We start from the raw sequence: 15133 nt of genomic DNA, 5'->3' as shown, positions 1-15133 counted from the left end.
TACAAGAAGGTAAGTAACTGTTTTTTCTTCTTCGAGCGTTTGTTCATGTCCATTCCAATCAGGTGACTCCCAAGCTCTCCCTGGAGGTGGGGTCAGAGTTAAGGAACCACTCATTGGAGAACTGCCCTGCCAAAAGCTGCATCCTCTCTGGCATGTTGTGTGATGGCATAGTGGGTAGTAAACGTGTGCACAGATGACCAGGTCTCCGTTCTGCAGATCTCCTGGATGGGCACCTGGGCCAGGAAAGCAGCAGATGAGGCTTGAGCCAGCATCAAGTACGCTGTAATAGGCGGAGCTGGAACCTTGGCGAGGTCGTAGAAAGTATGGATGCAGTCCATGATCCATGATGAAATGCGCTGTGAGAAGACCGGAAGCCCTTTCATCCGACCTGCCACCGCTATGAACAGTTGGTTCAATTTCCTGAAAGGTTTAGTGCGCCCAGTGTAGAACGCTAGCACTCTCTGGACGTCTAGCGAATGAAGTCTCCACTCCCGCGCATTGGCATGCAGCTTAGGATAGAAGACTGGTAGAAAAACGTCCTGTCCAATGTGGAATTGAGATACCACCTTGGGCAGAAAGGCTGGGTGAGGCCTGAGCTGTACCTTGTCCTTATGGAAAACTGGGGGTGGGGGGTTGTGGGGGTGTTGAAGGTCAGTGCTTTTAACTCTCACACTCTCCTGGCTGAAGTGATAGCAACCAGGAACACTACCTTCCACGAGAGATACAGAAGGAAGCCTACAGCCAGTGGTTCAAACGGGGCTCCCATTAGTCTGGAGAGGACCAGATTGAGATCAAGCTAGTACAGGTGGTCAAAAGTGTGGGTATAGTCTTTCCAAACCCTTTAGGAAATGGCCCACCATGGAGTTGGCGAATACAGAGCACCCCAATTCTCCCGGGTGAAATGCCAAGAGGCCGCAAAGTGTACCCTGATGGATGATCCTGCCAATCCTTGCTGTTTCAGATGTAGTAGGTTTTCCAGGATGAGTGGTATAGATGTCTGAAGTGGAGATGTGTGACACTGCTCACATCAGCATGAGAACCTTTTCCACTTAGCTTGGTAAGTGGCCCTAGTAGAAGGTTTCCCGCTATCAAGCAACACTTCCTTCACCAAATCCGAGCATTGGAGCTCTGTTGGATTTAACCATGAAGCTTCCAAGCCATGAGATGAAGGGATTGGAGGTCTGGGTGAAGGAGGCAACCATGGTCCCGTGTGTTCAGATCTGGGTAAAGTGGCAGTGCTATTGGGATGTCCACCAACATCTCCAGAAGCATGGAGTACCAATGTTGTCATGGCCACATTGGGGCCAGCATGATCACGTCTACTCTGTCTCTGAGGATTTTGAGCAGCACCTTGTGAAAAAGCGGGAAGGCGTACATGAGGTGGTCCTCCAAAGGTAGCAGGAATGCATCTGGGATGGAGCCCGGACTGTGTTTCTGGAAGGAGCAGAACAAGTCCTAGTGGTGAACAAGTCCACCTGGGGAAAGCCGCACCTTTGGAAGATGGAATATAAGACGTCTGGATGGACTGACCACTCGTGGTTGAGAAATGACCTGCTGAGACGATCTGCCATCTCGTTCTGCAGGCCTGGGAGATTATTCACCTGGAGGCATCCTGAGTGGGCTACACAGAAATCCCAAAGCTGGAGAGCTTCGTGACAGAGGGGGGAGGAGTGGGCTCCACCCTCTTTGTTTATGTAAAACATGGTGGTGGTATTGTTGTTCAACACCCCCACCCACTGATCTTGAAGTCTGTCCTTGAAGGTCTGGCAGGCTAGACTCACTGCTCTGAGCGCCTTTATATTGATGTGGAGCAGGATCTCGGACTGCAACCACCTGCCCTGAGTCTGTAGATCTCCAAGGTAGGCCCCCCAACCCAGGTCTCTGTCTGAGGGGTTGGAGCAAATGCGGTTGTATCGTAAAGCTTGGCTGTAGACAATGGATTGTGTGGTGTGGTCTGGATGAAAGCTGGAGGCATGTAGGTAGGCATAGTGGTCAGTAGGTTTCCGGTATAGGGTGGTGTTTATGTGACCATCGCTTATTAGCACCATAGTGTCCAGGAAGTGGATCTCTTGTGTGGACTGGTCCAGGCTGAGGTTGATGGTAGGATGGAAATTGTTGAAATCATGGTGGAATTCCTCAAGGGCTTCTTTTCCATGGGTCCAGATGATGAAGATGTCATCAATGACAGGTTTCAGAGTAACAGCCGTGTTAATCTGTCTTTGCAAAAAGAAAAGGAGTACTTGTGGCACCTTAGAGACTAACCAATTTATTTGAGCATGAGCTTTCGTGTAGTGCAAGTAGAGTAGGGGCATTAGGGGACGAGAGCCGAGGAAGCATTGTTCTAAGTCAGCCATAAAAATGTTGGCATACTGTGGGGCCATGCGGGTACCCGTAGCAGTGCCTCTGATTTGAAGGTATACATTGTCCCCAAATGTGAAATAGTTATGGGTGAGGACAAAGTCACAAAATTCAGCCACCAGGTTTGCCGTGACATTATCGGGGATAGTGTTCCTGAAAGCTTGGAGTCCATCTTTGTGTGGAATATTGATGTAGAGGGCTTCTACATCCATAGTGGCTAGGATGGTGTTTTCAGTAAGCGATGGTCACATAACCACCACCCTATACTGGAAACCTACTGACCGCTATGCCTACCTACATGCCTCCAGCTTTCATCCAGACCACACCACACGATCCATTGTCTACAGCCAAGCTCTATGATAGAACCACATTTGCTCCAATTCCTCAGACAGAGACAAACACCTACAAGATCTCTATCAAGGGTTCTTACAACTACAATACCCACCTGCTGAAGTGAAGAAACAGATTGACAGAGCCAGAAGAGTACCCAGAAGTTACCTACTATAGGACAGGCCCAATAAAGAAAATAACAGAATGCCACTAGCCATCACCTTCAGCCCCCAACTAAAACCTCTCCAACGCATCATCAAGGATCTACAACCTATCCTGAAGGATGACCCAACACTCTCACAGATCTTGGGAGACAGGCCAGTCCTTGCTTACAGACAGCCCCCCAACCTGAAGCAAATACTCACCAGCAACCACACACCAAAACCACTAACCCAGGAACCTATCCTTGCAACAAAGCCTGTTGCCAACTGTGTCCACATATCTATTCAGGGGACACCATCACAGGGCCTAATCACATAAGCCACACTATCAGAGGCTCCTTCACCTGCACATCTACCAATGTGATATATGCCATCGTGTGCCAGCAATGCCCCTCTGCCATGTACATTGACCAAACTGGACAGTCTCTACGTAAACGAATAAATGGACACAAATCAGACGTCAAGAATTATAACATGGAAAAACCAGTCGGAGAACACTTCAATCTCTTTGGTCACTCGATCACAGACCTAAAAGTGGCAATTCTTCAACAAAAAAAACTTCAAAAACAGACTCCAACGAGAGACTGCTGAATTGGAATTAATTTGCAAACTGGATACAATTAACTTAGGCTTAAATAAAGGCTGGGAGTGGATGGGTCATTACACAAAGTAAAACTATTTCCTCATGTTTATTTCCCCCGACACACACTGTTCCTCAAATGTTCTTGTCAACTGCTGGAAATGGCCCACCTTGATTATCACTACAAAAAGGTTTTTCCCCCTCCCCCACTCTCCTGCTGATAATAGCTCACCTTACCTGATCACTCTTGTTACAGTGTATATGGTAACACCCAATGTTTCATGTTCTCTGTGTATACAAATCTCCCCACTGTATTTTCCACTGCATGCATCCGATGAAGTGAGTTGTAGCTCACGAAAGCTTATGCTCAAATAAATTTGTTAGTCTCTAAGGTGCCACAAGTCCTCCTTTTCTTTTTGCAGATACAGACTAACACGGCTGCTACTCTGAAACTTGAGAGTCTGAATGATTCCTGTTAGTGCTTGGAATCTGGACCCCGATAGTATCACTCTCGCATGAATCGTGTCTAGCACTGCCCCAATTAATTCTATTCTTTGGGTTGGTGACAGCGTCGACTTGTCCACATTGAGGAGGAGACCCAGTATTTGTGACTAACCAGACTTGGGACTCCACCGGCTTCCTGGAACATCCCCGCAGCAGCCAATCGTCGAGGTAGGGATACACCTGTATCTGCCTCTTGCGGAGAAAGGCTGTGACCACTGACAAGCACTTGGTGAACGCTCAGTGGGCTGTTGATAAACCAAACGGGAGCACCATGAACTGGTAGTGCTTGTGATCAGCCACAAACCTCAGGAAATGTCTATGGGCTAGACAAATGGCTATGTGGAAGTACACATCTTTCATGTCGAGGGCAGCATACCAGTCCACCAGATACAGTAAAGGAATTATCAAGCTCAGGGAGACCATGTGGCTTCAACTTTACTATAAACTGGTTGAGTCCTCGCAGGTCTTAGATGGGTCTGAGACCCCTGCTCCCTTTGGTTTGGGGATTAGGAAGTAACAGGAGTAGAACCCCTTGCCCCATAGCTCCTGAGGAACCTCCTCCACTGCCTCTAAGGCAAGGAGTGATTGCACCTCCTGTACAAGGAGTTGCTCATGAGAAGGTTTCCTGAAGAGGGACAGGGAAGGGGGGTGGGAGGGAGGAGAGGAGCAGAATTGGAGAGAATATCCCACCTCTACTGTGCAAAGGACCCAAAGGTCCGATGTTATAAGGTAAGACGCACGGTAGAAGTGGGATAGATGGTTCAGAAAGCAGGGAGGAAGGATCCGTTATGGAGTCTGGCATGCCATCCTCAGGCGTCCCCTTGTTTGGATCCTGACAGTGGCTTAGTCCGGCCCTGGCCCTGGCTTGATGACCGATTAGACAGCCTACGCCTATAGTTCTTGCCCCTACGGCAGTAAGGGTCCTGCCTTGGGTGGGGTTGATATTGCCTCTGCTGCTGCTGGGGTAGAGGCTTGAAAAGTTCTCTCTGGGTAGCAGGCGTATGCATCCCCAGAGACTTCATTGTTGCCCTTGAATCTTTGAGGCTATGGAGTCTCGAGTCTGTCTGGTCTGAAAACAGCCCTGCGCCCTCAAAGGGAAGGTCCTGTAGAGTCAGTTGGACCTCTCGGGGAAGACCCGAAGCCTGGAGCCAGGAGGTTCTCCTCATGACCACCCCTGAGGAGATGGTTCGTGCTGCTGAGTCGGCTGCCGAGTTGGCCACATCAAGGGAGGCCTGAAGGGATGTCCTGGCCACCACCTTCCCCTCCTCAACCAGAGCTGAGAACTCCGCTCTTGACTTCACAGGGAGCATCTCTTTGTATTTGGACATAGCGTCCCAAGAGTTTAAGTTATACCTACTGAGGATAGACTGCTTGTTGGTTATCCTCAGCTGTAGACCCCCAGCAGCATGCACTTTCCTGCCAAAGAGGTCCATACGTTTGGCCTCCTTAGGCTGGGGGGCTGGTGCCTGTTGCCCCTGGTACTCTCTTTCATTCACTGCCAAGACCACCAGGGAGCAGGGATGTAGGTGAGAGAATAAAAACTCGTATCCCTTGGAGGGGACAAAGTATTTTCTCTCCACACCCCTGGCAGTGGGCAGAATGGAGTCTGGAGTCTGCCACAGGGTCTTGTTATTCTGAATTGTTTTAATTATTGAAGTGCCACTCTGGAAGGACCCTCCGGATGTCCCCCATTGGGTCCTCCGATTCGGTTGCATCCTCTGCCTATAGACCCATATAACAGGCTATGCAGTGGAGTAAGTCCTGGTGAGCCCTGTGGTCAATGAATGGAGGACCTGAGGCTGATGCTCCTGCCACCCCTTATCAGGCGATGATGATGAGGAGGCAACTGGGGTACAGGGTCCTCGTGGCCCCGCAAGCTGCCCTGGTTATTCCTGGGCTGTGCTAGTTTCCCCTGTTGGTCCAGCTGAGTCGGGAGTGTCCTGGGCTGCAGGTGGCACTGGAGCTGCATCCCCCGACTGCTCTGCAGTTTGAGGGGGCAATCTGGTGAGGGCCACTTCCGTTGCCCGAGGGGCAGGTCTATTCCTCAGTGAGTGGGAGGGGTGATGTCCCGAGGCCACTGACCTGGAAGCCCTCGAAGGGGTACCCTGGGTCTCGTGGTAAGCCCAGGGGGTTCAGAACGGCCATTGTTTGGGGGGTGGCCACTGCAGCTACCATGCTGTTTTGATGTCTCTCTGGCGCCTCCCGGACCTATGCTTTCTGTGCCTTGAATAAAACAATTTGGCCTTGGAGTCCGAGGAACCCGAGGGCGATGACCAAGGTGGTGCTGACTACTCCAGTGCCGGTGGCCAGTGCCGTGAAGAAGGTTGGGGATCGGTGTCACGATGACTGTGTCGAGGATGGGTACCGGCTGTCCCTCAACTGAGACTGGTGCCGCATGTACAGTGCCGGGGAATGGGTGCTGCGCCCCAGTGCCATGGCATGGTGCTGATCCTCTGAGAGTGTCCTAGATCGGTGCTGACCCCTCGGTGTCAAAGACGTAGATCTTCTCTCTCCCAGTGCTGTGCGAACTTGTACGATGGGTGGTGCTGGGGAGTGGTGTGGGGATGCGGATCAGGAACGGTGCTGATCCGGGGACAAGAAGCGCCACATCATCGCAGGCTTACCTCTAGACGGTACCGGTCTAGGTGGTGCCGGAGGCTTCTCTCTGATGGTCGAGGGCTGAGGCGCTGTAATTTCAATGAGGTCCTTAGCAGCCCCAAAAGTGTCCGGGGTGGAGGGTGGCTCCAACATCTCCACCAGGCACTGCCCCGCAGGAGAGTCCCTAAGTGCCGGACTCCATGATACCTGGGTTGCCGGAGTTGATGGCATGAGCTCCTGCTGCTTGGTGGCCAAGTCTTTCCTTTGGAGCACCAGAGCATCTCCTGATGATCTCGCAGCCCTCTGAGGAGAGCGCCCTCTGTCTGTCTTCTTATGTGGCTTGTGTGGCCCCAGAGACATGGAGCGGTGCCAGGGCACTGCTCCTTGCTGCAGTGCCGGGGATTTCTGGCGTGACCCTCGGCACCAAGTCGCAGTCCGATGCCAGGGCGCTCTGCACCAACGAACTCGGGCCCGGCGCTGGGCGGTCCGGTGCCGCAGACGGAGTGCGGCTTCCATCAATAGTTGTTGTAAACGGAAGTCCCGCACTTTCTTGTTTCTAGGCTTGAAATCATCTAGGCTTGAAAGGCTACAAATCTTACAGTGCTCTGAGTGATATGCCTCCCTTAAGCACCTAAGGCACGAGTGGTCGGGGTCACTATTGGACATAGCCTTCAAACACCGTAAGACTTAAACCCCTGGGCTTGCAACATGCCTTGCAGCCCCAGGTGGGGTGATGGGATACAAACGATCCCAGTCACCAATCACTACTACTACCTATACCAGAGGTGGGCAAACTATGGCCTGCTGGCCCCATCAGGCCCACGGGACCCTCCTGCCCAGCCCCATAGCTCTTGGCCTGGGAGGCTCCCCCCCGACCCCTCCCCCCACTGTCTCCCTTCCCACACAGCCTCAGCCTGCCGTGCTGCCGGGGCAATGCTCTGGGCGGCCGGGAAACGCAGTTGCAGAGCCGCGGCCTGACCCAGTGCTCTGGCCAGTGCAGCTGTAGTGCCGCCAGCCACTGGTGCTCCAGGCAGCGTGGTAAGGGAGCAGGGCGGGTTGGATAGAGTGCAGGGGAGTTGGGGGTGGCGGTCAGGGGGCGGGACTGTGGATAGGGGTCAGATCAGTCAGAGGGTGAGGAACAGGGGGGTTGGATGGGGCAGGTGTCCTGGGGGGGCAGGGGTTCTGGGGGCGGTCAGGGGACAGAGAGAAGGGGTGGTTGGATGGGGCAGTGGTTCCAGGGGGCAAGTCAGGAATGAGAGGGGGGGTTGGATGGGGCAGCAGTGGGCAGTCAGGGGTGGGAAGTCCAGGGGTGGTCAGGGGATAGGCAGCAGGGGGTGGTGGATGGGGCAGGAGTCCCGGGGGAGCCATCAGGGGGTGAGAAGCGGGGGTTGGGGGGAGGGTCGGATAGGAGGCAGGGGCTGGACCACGCCTGGCTGTTTGTGGGGAGACAGCCTCCCCTAACCGGCCCTCCATACAAATTTGGAAACCCAGTGCGGCTCTCAGGCCAAAAAGTTTGCCTGCCCTGACCTATACTGACTATATTGCAAATCTTGAAATCTGTCAGAAAATTCTGATTCCAGTTCTTGCATGTACATTCTAATCTCAGCGTCAAACGCAGGGCGCTGTTCCACGTGCCGCCATAGTGATGTAAGCAGCAAATCAGGACTTAAAAATATCCCAGCACAGTGGCGCTGGAACAATTTTTAAGGTGGGGGTGTTGAGCTGTGTTCCCCCTTGCCCCTGTCTGCACCCCTCACTGCTCAGGCTGGGGGCAGCTGTAGAGCCCTTGGCCAGCAGCTGGGACCCCAGGCTGGCAGCAGAGCCCCATGGACCGGTGGCTAGCAGAGGGCTGAGCGGGGCCGGCGGATGGAACCCCGGTGGGCAGGGGGCTGGCGGCCAGTACCCCGGGCCAGCAGCGGAGCCCCTGGGACCGGTGGCTGGGACCTGGGGCCGGCAGCGGGCTGAACGGGGCTGGCGGCCAGAACCCCAACTGGCAGTGGGCCGGCAGCCAGTACCCCAGGCCAGCAGAGGAGCCCCCAGGACCGGTGGCCAGGACCCGGGCAGCATGAGTGCCCCTGAAAATCAGGTTGCGTGCCGCCTTTGGCATGCGTGCCATAGGTTGTCTACCCCTGCACTTGGCTAAGGGAGCACTTGCAAGCAAGTGCACGCAGTTCCAAAGCTGCCACAGATGGTAAGAAGGAACTGAAGCGGGTTCGGGTCGGCAGGGTCATATATTGAGCGCCGTGAAGGTGCCACTCCAGAGGGCTCCCTAGCCAACCTGACTCGGGAGCTGCTAAGGGAAAAGTTTCCGAAGACTGAGCACACAGCGCATGCACACCTGATTGGAATCAATGTGAACAAGCACTCGAAGAAGAACATCTTTGTTAAGCCATTTGGTAGGACACTACTGCACACAGGGAGAGACGTTGCAGAGGGGACTGTGTTCAAAGCTAAGCTTAGGATCTCACACACTGACCCCAACTGGAGAAGCACACAGAGTCACTGAGCTGTAAGCTGAGATCCACACACAAGAAGAATCCAATCCTCCCTCACTTCATAAAGCAGATGCCTCTGCAGGCCAATCTACAGTTAGTACAAAAGTTTGAGGCACAAAGAGAATAAATTCTCCTTGGGCTTTGTGCGGTTCAACTGTGCTTCCTTTATCAGGGAAGTATCACTCTCATAGTGAGATTAGCACTTTCTCCTACTTGAAAATGGATTCACTCACAGAGGACTCTCGGTCAAACTAGATGATCATAATGGTCCATTCTGGCCTTAAAATCTATGAATCTATTCCCTTCTCACTGCTCTGCCTCCTCTCCCTGATCCCTCCTGACTCCCCCTCCTAGCTCTCTGTCTCTATCCTTTCTGACTACTTCATGGCCCTCCTGTCTTTCTATTCTGATCTCTCCAGATTCCCCTGCTCAGTACTCCAGTGCCTTCAACAATTCTTCCTCCTCTTCCCCTGACTCCCCCCTGTTGCACAAGTTCAGAATAACTCCCAGCTCTCCTCAGTGATAAGAATAGTAGTCTCCAATCCCCATGTGATGTGCTGATGACTAACAGACTCAGACACATGTGAGCAACTTCTGAACTGTTGACTGACACCTTTTGCCTTCAGATTTCAGTCAGCAAGTTGCCTGTAAGGTGCTCCTGACAGCTGTATGGCCAGGCAGGGGCACCTGTATTTTTCTCAGCTGGGTTGCATGGAGTAAATTGGGATCCTGGGGAGAGGGGTCTGATATGACATTCGCATAGAACAACCTTTGCCTTAGCTCAGTCATAGTCTGAAATGCGATTGTCAAATGACATGCTGGATTCCATGTTTATTGTTTTTCAGGGACAGTTCTGGATCCACTGTGCTCATGGTTTCTTACTGCCAATGCTGCAAACTTCAGCCAGGACCTGAGAGTCCAGCTGCTCTCTTTCTGCCTCTTACATAAGGATTCTGCACTCGGAATTTAGCTGCCGACTCTGTCAGTGCTGCATGATTTAGAGTCGAATCCAGCTCACTCACTGTAGCTGTGTGAAGTTTGCAGGACTAATAGATAAAAACATGTTGTGTCAGTAAAGTCAGCAGGTGTGACACTAAGACACGTGAGGAGCCGAGGGCGGCAGTATCATGCTTCTACCCATAACTGCATTTAAGCAGAACTCTCTCTCTCTCTGGTGGCATCCCACACACCTGCCCGCCATCTTCTTTTTCAACGTACTCTTTCTCTCTGTAAACTCATCTACTCCTGCAGTTTCAAATATCACCTCTATGCAGACGATTCCCAGATCTACATCTTTGCCCCAATCCCTTGCCATCTATTTATTCTCACATCTCAAATTCTCTTGTGTCCTCTTAGAAGTCCCGTTGCCAGTTCATACTTCCCAAACTGAGCTGATTATCTTTCCTTCCAATTCCTCTCTTCTCCATCCCTGGGCTGCCTGACAACTTCACTGTCCTCCAGGCCTCAATGTCTGTCAACTTTGGTTCTTCTCCCCAACAGTCCATCTCTCACTAAGTTCTGTTATTTCTTCCTCTTTAATGTCCCCAAAACTGCTTTTTCTCCATTCTCATCCTTGCATAAATTCTCATCAGTGCCTTGATTCTCTTTTAGCCTGATGACTGCCTTGGAATGGGAGCTGACATCCTTCACTTTGACATAACACCACTTTCTTCTAAGCTGTCCGGCACAGTCTGCAGATTTGGAGGGAGCTGCTCTTCTACAGGGTACAGGGGATCTAAATGTTGACCCTCTTTATTGTTACAACTTATTCCTGGGAAACTATATGGGGTTAGGGATACAGAATTGATCCCAACAAATTCACGTAATACAAAAACTGAGGTTCGACCAGAGGACAGCACCAGATGTGAAAAGCCAGTGCCAGTAAGACTTGTTCCTCTTTGTTGTTCTTGGATAGGGTGTCTCTGCATGTGTGTCTGTGTGTATGATGTGAGGCTGGCCAGGGGCTAAGAGCTGTAGGCCTAGTGAGCCCAGCTGTGTCAGTATGTTAAATCAAGGCATTTCTCTCAGATGCACTGCTACAGCTGCCAAAAAATGTCTAAGGGTCAAGCTGCCTGATTAACCCAGGCACTCAGGAGCTAAAACAACAAGCATGTCTCTGTGCAGCAGTAGCAGAAAGTGAAAGGGGTCCCAATAACAGCCGCATGCTTCCTCTGTTGTTGTCTGTCCTCTCCACAGTGGGCATTCTGCTTTTGTGTGAGATACACCCAGCACATTTGAGACACTTCATGTCTGCCAAGGAATAAACAAACATGGGAAGGATAGGGTTCAAACCAGAACCGAAGCGATTTGCAGAGCTCTCTCTGCAGCCACCTCCTCTGCTTTCTGCATATATGCCAGGGTTGGCCAGCCCTTGCTAAGGCAGCTGGCTATAGCCAATATCAGATTGCAGTCAGGACTCCACCCAATTCTAAGGTGGATTTGCAGAAGCCTGAAGAAAGGTATTATCTCCTCCCTGTTCCTGTGTTGGTTATGATAGTGCAGAACTCTTGGACCTTTCACAGATAATGCTGGTGCCACACAAAGTAAATATATAAAAGAATAATAGTGCAGAAGGATTCTTCTTGGGAATGGGAAATTGACATACTAACCAACTTCATTCCCTCTGAGCCACACTACTACTGGCTATAGGCAACAATCAGTCAGAGCAGATGCCTGAATGGGAATATTGGGAAATGGCATTAACAAAAAAGCTCAGTACAAGAGATTGTGCTACACTGATTGACATCACCATCAGGTTCTGTCAGTCAACAGCTGGCCAAAGACCTGCCCATGGGTCTCCCCAGGCTCTATGCATGCTGGCGCCATGAATGTACACTTTCTTTTCTCCACTTGGCACTTCCTCTCCCTTGTCTGCAGTGTTCTTTTCTTTGAGTGATGGTTCTGCTCACCAGCTTTTCAAGGCCCTGTTTTACCTGGTGCTGTCACAGTTCTGGTTTTAAAAAGCAGTTCTCTGAATAGCGACTGTTAAAAATAGCATTGTAGCATTTCATATTTATTGTATCTCAGTCAAACCAAATGTTCTGAGATTCTAAGTGGAAAAATGTTTTTTTCTATCTACCAACCATGACAACTCACTTCAGGCTCTGAAAGTCAAGCTGATTTATTTCTGCTTTGCGGATCATCATCTGTAATGAAGGTTCTGCAGACCAAATGCTGCCCTCAGTGACATCTGCCTGACCCCACTGTTTATAAATGCTGCTTCAGTGACAGTGTGATCTCACTGTCTCCAAATTCTGCCCTTGGTAACACCTGGGTGACCCCAACAAAAGATATAATTTTGGCCTGCAGAACCACCATTACTGATGATAGTGTACAGGGTGGAAAGAACCCAGCTTGACTCCTGGAATCCGGGACAAGCTTGTGGTGCTAGCAGTTAGAAAAGCTATCTTTCTATTTGTAATCTGAGCACATTTAATCTGGAAATTATTGAGAGACAAACATGGTACCCATGAGACCATTTTATGGATTCACATTTCTAACAGAGCTGCACTTTAAACAGTTTGTTTTAGTTCCACGGTCTTTTTCCATACCTTAATGTAGGCCCCAGTTTTCTGCTCCATTACCTTAGCAAGGAGTCTGCCTTAGACACAATCCACAACAAGGACACCCTTCCTCTTTCTCAAACTGGAAGACTGAGAAAACAAAAGGGAACCGAAATAGAAAAGACAAGCCTTGCTTCTCTGATTGTTCCATTACTTTTTTCTTTTGTGTCCTGAGTGACTAGATGAGTCAGTAATGTTCATCTTTAGAATCTCTATCTTGTTTGTAGCTGAGGTTTCCCGCTCTCATGCTTCTCCTGCTCTTCTGGACACCATATGTGCTGGCTGAGTGAAATGATAATGCTTGCAAGGAAGAGATGGTTCAGGGAGACAAAATTGTCTACACAGCCTGAAGGAATTCTAAAAACAGCTTTGAAAAGAAAATGTGATTATATTAAGCTACAAACAGCAGAGACAGAGAATAAAATGGTCTTAGAGAAATGGGAAAAATGAATCACAGAATCATTAGGATTGGAATGATCAAAATGAGACTTTGCCTCAATGAATGAAAATCAGTATATTCCATTAAAAGAAATAGGCAGAGCTGAGATCTCTTGGGAGGAAGGAGGCCTGGAAAGTAGCCAAGACAGAGTTAGGGGAGATGGTGGATAGCAAATTAGGGATGTGCTGGAAATCTCATATGGCAGCCAAAAAGCAAATGATACACTGTATTTTATGTAAAGAGGCACAGCATCATGTCATGGACTAGGGATGTGATAGTTCTATTTTCGGATATAACCACTTTTGGAATATTACAATTCTGCCTGAACACAGACGTAACATTGACAAATACGAGAGGGTCCAATAAGTAAAATGAGATAATTGACGACTTGGTGGGTAGGACTACTATATGAGGAGAGGTTAAAGAAACCTCAGGAAGTATAACTATAACTAGGAACCTTGAAGATGTGGAGGAGAGGATTCAAAGGATGTCAAGTACCGTATTTAGGAGGGAGAGGGTTGTTCTGGAAGAAGTATCTGTGAGCAACAGGAAGAAACAAGGAGAAATTCAGGCTGCACATCAGGAGAAATTTCCTAGCAATAAGGTTGATTAGACTCTTGTATGGTCTCCCAGGCGAAGTGACGGAATTCCTGCTACCGGAGTTATTTAAAAGCAGGCTGAACATAGCATCAGAGAATGCTCTGTACAGAAGAGCTGGAGAATGGAAAGAATGGACTGAAGCATGGAAGATATCTTTTTCATCTCTAATCTCTGTGATTCTTTGAAGAAGAATTTCCTCCATTCACCCTGCTTTGTACACAATACCTCCGGTCTTTTCTCTGATTCGGATGGATAGATTAGGTAGGAAGGACAGTGGTTTGAAAATGGTCAGCTTCCAGTATGCTAGAAGAATAGCTGGGTACTGCTTCTTTCCATGTAAGTGAAAAAATATTATTGTGAGATCACATGAATGGCAAGAATGGGTTTGGAGCCTTGTCCTGGAGTCCAAAAGGCAACTCAGAAAGTATTTCCGGAGTGGCTCCTTGCAGCCTTCGATACTTGGATTACGTTTCTGAAATTTTACAGGAATCTTCTGCTTCCCCCCCAACCCCCCCCGCCTCCCCCTTCTGTGCATTTTTGGTGCTGAGCTTTTTCCGGTTTTCCCACACTCCTGCCTGTCACAGAGCAGAAACCACAAAAATGCAGCGAAGTAAAGTCTGTCCAAGAAGCTACAATTCCATCTCACAAGGATAAACATTCTCTCTGCCAACAAGTGAGCACAGCACACCGGCATCTTCAAATACACATCCCTGCTGCCCAGCAAAGAAACCCACTGACACAGCCTGTCACCTGTACTAACATGAGCCACCCCAGCACAAAGAGAATTGGATGGTGAATTCACCAGCACAGACCTGCCAGACCTCATGATCACAGCCGCCCTCACTGAGTCAACCAATCCTGCTAATGTCTTGTTTTCTTTTTAAATAGTTTTGGGGGATGAATTTAGTGCACTGTCTAAAGATAGGCATTCTGCAGGCAGGAAATATAAAGGCTTCTCCAGCACATCTCTTCCCATGTTCCTCCAAAACACCTTATTATTCCAGTCCTGCTCCCTCAGCCCCCCAACCACAGCATTGCCAATGCACCTCTACTCTGCATCTAAGCACTTCCGCAGGGGGGCTTTTAGAAAAATGATTATTTTTTATTAAAGCCTCTCTCTTAAATAGGGAAGGGGCTGCGAGGAGTCAGAGAATCTGGCAGGAATCAAACAGAACTGAGGGGAGGGGGTTATGAATGTAGTTCCCCCCCATCAGTGTTTTAGAGATTAAAACAAGTCCAAAGACGGGTAAGGATAAGGGCTGGAGAGACTTCAATATGAGGATACATTGTAAAGGTGGAGACTTTTCTGTCTACAGAGAAGAAAAATGAAAGGGGGCATGATACAGAGACATAGAACAATGAATTGTACAGATAAAATTACCCTATCATAACACTGAAACAAGGGGATGCTCAAGGAAATGAAAAGGCAACAAACTTGAAACTGATAAAAGGATATTATTTTTTTGTACACAGCACATAACTAACCTGTGGAAATCACAGCCACA

At 49.6% G+C, this 15133-nt stretch overlaps 1 protein-coding gene across 11 annotated transcripts in view; it reads right to left on the bottom strand.

Annotated features, from left to right (window-relative positions):
- Positions 1-15133, bottom strand: part of TTLL5 (tubulin tyrosine ligase like 5) — a 210238-nt gene that overhangs the window by 29834 nt on the left and 165271 nt on the right. The window lies entirely within an intron of this gene.

The sequence above is a fragment of the Lepidochelys kempii genome, chromosome 6 (genome assembly GCF_965140285.1).
Source record: "Lepidochelys kempii isolate rLepKem1 chromosome 6, rLepKem1.hap1, whole genome shotgun sequence".
In the NCBI taxonomy this organism is placed as follows: domain Eukaryota; kingdom Metazoa; phylum Chordata; order Testudines; family Cheloniidae; genus Lepidochelys; species Lepidochelys kempii.
Note: the sequence above shows the minus strand (reverse complement) of the source record. Positions and strands in the feature narration are given on the sequence as shown.